The 8,431-nt window shown below is 46.9% G+C and overlaps 1 pseudogene; it reads right to left on the bottom strand.

Annotated features, from left to right (window-relative positions):
* Window positions 1–7,203: 7,203 nt before the first annotated feature.
* Window positions 7,204–7,596, bottom strand: LOC139233577 (large ribosomal subunit protein eL34-like; annotated as a pseudogene).
* Between the last annotated feature and the right edge of the window lie 835 nt (window positions 7,597–8,431).

The following is an 8,431-nucleotide window of genomic DNA, read 5'->3' on the forward strand; positions in this document are numbered from 1 at the left end:
CCCAAATCTTTTTCACCATCTACAAAGCACAAGTCAGGAGTGTGATGGAATGCTCTCCCTTGAGCTTCTTGAGTGAACCTCCAACAACACTCAAGAAGCTCGAGACCATCCAGGACAAAGCAACCTGCTTGATTGGTCCCCATCCACCATCTTAAACATTCACTTCCTCCAGCACCGGCACAACATGGCCGGCGTGTACACAATCGACAAGATGCACTGCAGCAACTCGCCAAAGCTACTTCAACAGCACTTCCCAAGCCCGCGACCTCTACCACCTAGAAGGACAAGGGCAGCAGGCGCATGGGAACACCACAACCTCTCTGTTCCCCTCCAAGGCACACACCATTTTGACTTGGAAATGTATCATCGCCGGGTCAAGATCCTGGAACTCCGACCCTAACAGCACTGTGGGAGAACCGTCACTTCACGGACTGCAGCGGTTCAAGAAGGTGGCTCACCACCAGCTTCTCAAGGGCAATTAGAGATGGCCAATAAATGCCGGCCTTGCCAACGACGCCCACATCCCATGAATTAATAAATTATAAAAAATGAAAAAAGTGGAGAAGTGGGAGTGACAATTGTGGCTAAGAATGTCAAAGACAATATGGGAGGAGGCTTCATAGGGAAAGATATGAGCAATTGGTTGGAATAATGAGAGCCTTGAAGAAACTGATTCCAAAATTTAAAAGAACATAGTAGGAAATAATTGTCTGTGTTATGGGCTGGACAGCAGTGTGTGGGACCAGCTGGTATTTCACTATAACCGTATTGAAATAAATCGGCAAGAACCAGGCCACAGAGAAACACAACAGTCGAGATCTGAAACATTTCCCCAGATTGCAGGAACATTGGATACGGAGCAGCAAGGTGCCACACAGCATGTATTTTACAATAGAGCTGTAATTAGGAACAAATCAAAGGCTCCAGATCATTTTTCCTTCTCCCCGGTTTCCAGGCCAATCTTTATCCCTCAACCAACAGCACTATAAAAAATACCCAGATTATCTGGTCATTGTCACATTGCTGTTTGTGGGAGCTTGCTGTGCGCAAACTGGCTGCCACGTTTCCTACATTACAACAGTGACTACACTTCGGAAATACTCCATCGGTTGTAAATCACCTTGCAACATCCTGAGGTTGTGACAGTTCTAAACAAATGTAAGTTTCTCATTCCTTTCATAGACAGAGAGCTGGCAGTGTTCCATTCCTGTGGATGAAAGCCAGTCATTTGCATAGGTCTCCTATAGACATCCCAGCAATGCTGCTCAACATTTATCTCTCAACCAATACCTAAAACAGATTATCTGGCCATTTATTTCATTGCTGTTTGTGGGAGCTTGCTGTGCACAAATTCGACTACCGTGTTTCCTACATTACAACAATCACTACACTCCAAACATGATTCATTGGCTGCAAAGTGCTTTGGTTGTGAAAGGCGCTATATAAATGCAAGTTCTTTCCTTACTTTAGCATCGCACCACCCACCGTCAGGGGCTGGCACCACTGGTATGGCACTGGGGGCTGGTACCACTGGTATGGCACTGGGGGCTGGCACCACTGGTATGGCACTGGGGGCTGGCACCACTGGTATGGCACTGGGGGCTGGCACCACTGGTATGGCACTGTGCCCAGTATAAAGGCAGCTTCAAGCAACCCATTTATTAACCGTGGTATTAGTCGAATTCCTCAGTTAGACCAGAGTCTCCCATCACAGTTCTAATAATCTAATCTTCTGTGTTTCAGCGTTTCAATAACCATTTCCAGTACTTTGTTTTTAACCGTATTTTTGTTTTCGCTAAATCTGGAGTTTTGTTGATGCTTTCCAGTTGCGTTTCATTTTTAAAAATAGTTAATTTCAGAGTAAAACCAGAAATGTAAATTTGAGGAAGAAACCCTTAGCTCAGGGGTTTCGTGATGCTCCCGAGCAGATAGACAATAGTTTACATTTGGAATCAGATTGGGGCGAGCAATTAGTTACTGCTCAAGACCCAGTATTTTCACTGCCCACAGAAGTTTCCATGACAAATTGTGGCACTTGGCTTGCAAATCATGCAATGTGCATTAAATTGAGAAATTTACAGGATATTTTGTGCTGTACTATACCCCTCGCCCAAAAGCTTATGATGTTCCCACGACGTAACTAAATTCCACCCTAGTGTTAGATATTCTACCGATCCTTGTTACCTTGTTACCTCTGTAGGCTTTGTGTGCGGACTGAACATTTCCCTGCCTGGTGCTAGCTGGTTGGAGTTTGTCGGTTATTTTGGGGAAAGCCTTTGGCTTTGTGTTAGCATTCCCACCTCTGAGTCAGAAGGTTGCAGCGTTCAAACCCTGCTCCAGACAGTCTCGAGGAGTGAAGACCAGAGCTCTGGCTCTGAATTCTAGGTTGATATGTTTCGGGATACTTGGTGGGTGTGAATGGGTTGTGGGAGCTCTAGAGTGGGACTTGAACCCACAATCTTCTGACTCAGAGGTGAGTGTGCTGCCCACTGCCTTATCAGCTGGTTACAGATGATTACAGCCATGGAAGAATGATTCACGTTGTGGCCTGTTAGACCTTTAATCAGCAAATCCTTCCACTATTTCACGATACTCTCCAAGGGAGGAGTGTGAAGGTACAACAACAACCACGAATGGGAAACTGGGGCTGGGGTTAATGGGTGGAAAATCATGGGTAGTGAGCAAATAACCTCAGCCCGTAAGTGTATCTTACGTTATAGTTCTCTGTATTTAGTTATTGCAAAAACTTGCGATTAGCACAGTGCCAGTGACGTGATGGTTCTGGCCTCACCCTTATCTTTGCTAGCGTATCACCTTCGTCAATCAGAACATTCATGTCTTTCCCACATCATCACAGCAGCATCAGTGAGTAATCTGGACTCAGTCCGACTCTAACCAGTTATTATGGTAAATCGTACGTTATCAAGAGCAAAGACCCAAAGCACGCGGCAGTCGCTGAATTTTAGGGCTGTGATTATGTGAGAAACTGTCAGAGCAGACCTCCCTGTTTCAACCCATGCTTTGTAGCCCATCTTCAGTCATCTGTTAATGTGTGTATAGATTACATCTAAACAAAGTAAGAATTAAAATCAGTCCACAAACAAAGCAATTTCTAGCTTACAACCAAACAAAAACCAATAGGAACAAATATTGGGGTTGTTGTGAAGAAACTTGTGTTAAATGCAATCTGAACTCGGAAACAGCCTCGCACCTTCCGTTAACACTCCACCCTGCTGGTGCCTCTCTCAATGAGTCATCATCATAGGCAGTCCCTCGAAGCGAGGATGACTTGCTTCCACGCCAAAAAAAGGATGAGTTCATAGTGTTTCAATGAAAGACCTAATATTCCAGGTCCTGACCTACATCCTGAAGGGTGGAAGATGCCTCTGTGTGGATTTTTTTAACGTGTGGTGGCCGTTGCACACCAGCCACCACACGGGCTTGACAGAGCAAGGTCTTGGTCCAGTGGCAAGGGTTAACCAGGACGACTGGAGACCAGCTCTGCTGCACAGACCTAGTGCTCACACATATCTCAGTGTGGGCTGACCCGTGCTGCCCCTGGGCCCTCGCCTCTTCTGGCCCCGAACTCACGCCTCTCCTGGGCCCCAATCACATCCCTCCACAGTCTCTTACACCTCCTTCACCCCGACCTCGCTGCTCCTGCTGTACCTGCCCACGCTCCAATCACCGACCTGGACCTTGATGACGTCACTCTTCGCTGTCGTTGCCCTCCTGCACCAGCTCGCGCCGTACCTTGAAGTGGTACACTGCCATGCTGTCCAGGGTCGCCGCTCAATAAGTAATGCACTGGCGGCTGTGACTGTTAGAAAGAGGTGCTGGCCTTTGAGTGGTGAGTGAGGTTTTCGCCACTGTCTCCTGCAGTTTAATTCTCAATAAACTGGCAATGACTGGGCTGCCCCGATGGGTCAACTGACAAATTCGCCACCTTGTGTGGCACCAAGCCACCCAGACCAGGATGGTTCAAAGTTCAACTCCTTGATCTGAGCTCAAATAGGGGGTGGTGGTGCAGTAATAACTCATCATCATAGGCAGTCCCTTGGAATCGAGGAAGACTTGCTTCCACTCTTAACATGAGTCCTTAGGTGGCTGTACAGTCCAATACGGGAACCACAGTCTCTGTCACAGGTGGGACAGATAGTTGTTGAGGGAACGGGTGGGTGGGGAGTCTTGTTTGCTGCACGCTCTTTCTGCTGCCTGCGCTTGATTTCTGCATGCTCTCGACGACGAGACTCGAGGTGCTCAGTGCCCTCCCGGATGCACTTCCTCCACTTAGGACGGTCTTTGGCCAGGGACTCCCAGGTGTCGGTGGGGATGTTGCACTTTATCAAGGAGTCTCATTGAAGGGAGAAATCAGCAAGCGGTCCTGCTCCCAATGACTAGAGTAAGTGATTTTGATCAGAAAACGGTACTTTTCCTGCTATAGGGACCTTTAACGTAAGACGGCGCTACTCAAGCAGTAAATGACATCACACGTTTGGTAAGGTTACCGACTCTGCTTGGATGCATTCTGAGAGGTTTGACCAAATAAGCGTCCACCTCTAAATGCCCCACCCCCATGCTCCCGTACCTCTGCAAGAGTCAGCTCCTTCGGGAGAGGAGGGGAGGAACATAGGAATAGGAGCAGGCCATTCAGCCCCTTGAGCATGTTCTGCCATTCAGTTAGATCAAGGCTGATCTGTATCTCAACTCCATTTACTCGCCTTAGCTCCATATCTCTTGATAACTTACCTAACAAAAATCTATTGGTCTCAGTTTTGAGAGCTCCAACTGTCCCAGCATCCATAGCCTTTCGAGGCAGAGAATTACAGATTTCTGCTACCCACGGTGTGAAAGAAACGTTTCCTGATTTCCCTTCTAAATGTCCCAGCTCGAATTTTAAAATTATATCCCTTCATTCTTGATTCCTGCATCGGAGGATACTACCCTATCGAATCATAGAACCACAGAATGATACAGCATCGAAGGAGGCTATTCGGCCGACCATAGCTGTGCCAGCTCTTTGATAGAGCTATCGAATTAATCCCACTTAACATTTTAACCACCTCGATCAGATCATCCCTCAATCTTCTATATTCAAGGGCACACAAGCTCGGCTTACGCAATTTGTCCTTACAATTTAAGCCTCTAAGACCGCGCTATCATTAGTAGAGGGATGAAGCTGGTGCCAACTGTGGCTCAGTGGGCAGCACACTTGCTTCTGAGTCAGGAGGTTGTGGGTTCAAGTCCCACTCCAGGGACTAGAGCACATAAATCCAGGCTGACACTCCAGTGCAGTACTGAGGGAGTGCTGCACTGTTGGAAGTGCCGTCTTTCAGATGAAACGTTAAACCGAGGCCCTGTCTGCTCTCACAAGTCAATATTTATCCCTCAATCAACATAACAAAAAAACCAGATTATCTGGTCATTATCACGTTGCTGTTGTGGGAGCTTGCTTGTACGCGAATTGGATGCTGCGTTTCCCACATTACAACAGTGACTACACTACAAAAGTACTTTGTTGACTGTAAAGTGCTTTGAGACATTCGGTGGTCGTGAAAGGTGTTATATATAAATCCAAGTCCAAGGGGTTGAAATTGCCGTGGGAGGCGGCTAACAGGCGGTAAAGTCTTACCGTCGGTGGTAAGCGATGTCCACTCCTCCGGAGAAATTCTGTTGGGTCTTTGGTAGAGGCAGCAAGAGGTTACACTGCCCCCTCTAATGCCACCCACGTGGTGAAGTCATCCAGCATGCATCACCCCCTTGGCACCGCTGTCATGATATTTGGTCTCAACGGCAGCCGTTCTTACAGCCTGAGAAACATGGTAAGCACATAGCGGATCTCGGGCGCAATCGCTCAGAGAGCAAGGTTTGTTTTTTTCTTTATTTATTTCTGCATGTTTTCATTAGTTGTAACAGTGGGGCAGTATGTGTGTGGGTTGGAGAATTTCTAGTTTTTTTGTTGTCTTACCGAGCATGCCAGCAGTTCGAAATTCAGTCGGCCTCCTGAACTCCCGCCCCTTTGGATGAGTGTGCAATGCCACTTTTTAGTGCTGCTCCTTCATGTTTGTGCGTAAAACTCAACTTGGCAGTTTGAGCCGGCACCTAACGCCTGGTGATACAAAATCCTCTCAGGCAGTGACACCTCCTTAAAATCGTCGATACCGACCTTCGAGCCCCTAACCCTAACCCCAACCCTAACCCTAACCCTAACCCTAACCCCAACCCTAAAGACAGTAAAACAAAAGCATAAACATTGTTGAAATGTATTTATTTTCAGTGTACAGTGTACTTGTTCCTTATTAGGATATGATGTATAGTAAGCTGTGCAGTAGTGCAGAACTGGCAGAAACAAGATGTACTCACATAACCGGACTTGAAACTAACAGGACTGCAAGAATGCAGTGAAGGGCTGATAACAATCTTGTTAATAGGGCCAAACTATACCACGATCAAAAGGAACTAACGATCTTATCAGCCTGGCCCCAGATTACACCAAGGTGGGTGGGGGTTTTCAACATCATAATATAAAGTATTTTATGATATTAAGCGATGTGATCTTATCAGCTTTCGAATGTGCTGCTGATTGTGTCAGCGCCATCATCCGAGCTTGACAACAAAAGTTTAGACCCACCAGCTCTCACTCTCACCCGAAACGACTTGAATTACGGAAGGTTCTTTCACGAATGCCCAGTCAGAAGTATTTCAAGTTGAAGTGGGCATGTCCCTTAAACAAAGTGGCAGAAAACATGCCTTCATTTTGAACTGGGGGTGACAAGCCAGCAAGTCAGCAACTGACATGTAAGAGGCCACAAGTATTTATGAGGCCACAGCAATGAAGCTTTTCTTTGCTCCTCTCCTGATGCAGTGAGTGTCAGTGATCCATTCCTTTGAGCGGGGAGGTTGTGGGGAGGGGTGGGGGGGAGAACATCATATCTCAGCCTGCCCACCCAAACATCTGCGCGTGTGTATACCTTTCAGCGGGGGGGGTCACCGGACAGAGAACGTGGGAAGCCTGGCTGACTCTAACGCCCCTAACAGTGGCCAGCTAACAACATAAAGATAGAACTTTTTTCCTTTAAAAAGTTTCTCCCCTACCTACTCCTCTCATAGAGGCACTGCTGCCCTCAACTGCTGAGGTTGGGTTCCATGCTGCCCCATGTACTTTGCCTCAAGTGGTCAACCTTCATGTAGGAGCCTAGGCTGTTTTTTTTCCAATTTAGTTTTTTACTTCCATGTGTATACAAAACTAGATGATTCACTTTGACTTCTGGCTTTGTGCTTGTGCCTTCAGCACTTTCACGACTATCTTGTTCCTCAATAAGGAAGGCACGTTTGCTTCTGTCGCACACACACTTGGCGCACATGGATCCACATAGGCTCTGCTGACGTGCTTCTTGGTCTTTGACAATCTCATTAGAACCTTGGGTCGAATAGCCCGAATACCACGGGACAGATGCCACACGCGGACTTTGGTGTCTTGTCGACCTTCTTGGTGTACAGGAACACAATGTGGTTACCGGGCTTGCGAGACAATCTTTTCTTGTTGGAGGTAGTGTTGTAGGACAATTTACGACAGTATGTCAGACGCTGAACCATCTTTCAAAGCTGCATCACAGCTGAGACTGATCTTGCTCTTATCCAATCCTATCCTCATCTGATATCCACTCATTCACACTTCCTGCAGAGGTCACTGGATAGGAATTAGAAGCAGCTTTTCTGGGCAATTTGCCTCCTCACTGGCCATCGGGCACTGAAGCCAATTGTGGTACCCCAACTGCTGTCCCAGTGGAGATCAGCTAATGCAGCACCGACAAGGGATTGAACCCAAGACTTTGCTAGTTTGTTAGGACTCAACTACTCATTGGATAAACTCGAGCCATTGGGGAATTCTCATATCCACTCTTCGAATGGTGCTCGAAAGATGGTGCTAGGAAGGTGTGGCTTAAGATAGTTTGCATGTTAACCTTTCCTCCCTCTCTGTGGGAAAGCACCTAATGATTGTCTAATGGCTGAGATTTTGAAAACCACCGGATAGGGAATGTTAAGTGTGAAGCCTCCTCCTACCACAATACTCAAGGTGGAGATCTGAATTGTGTGGTTGAGGCAGCAGAAGTTAGCATTGTATTGTATAAACCTGTGAGCATACATTACAAATATCAAAGCTGAAATACATCATAAATAGATAATTAATTCACCTTAAGGTCTGAAAGCCATTGGGTAATGGTCGGAGACTTTACGGTGGCCTGGGACAGGGGGTTAGAATCATAATACTGATAGCTCTTGTACCAAAAGGTGCACCTACGCCAACAGCCCCTGCAAGAAGGAGAAAGCCCTCTTGACATCTCAGGTCTGACAGCAAACGGATATAGACATGACACCCGCAAGGCCTGACCTCATTAATCCAGCAGCTCCGAATCTCATTCCACACTGT

Source organism: Pristiophorus japonicus, chromosome 21 (assembly GCF_044704955.1).
Source record: "Pristiophorus japonicus isolate sPriJap1 chromosome 21, sPriJap1.hap1, whole genome shotgun sequence".
Classification (NCBI taxonomy): domain Eukaryota; kingdom Metazoa; phylum Chordata; class Chondrichthyes; family Pristiophoridae; genus Pristiophorus; species Pristiophorus japonicus.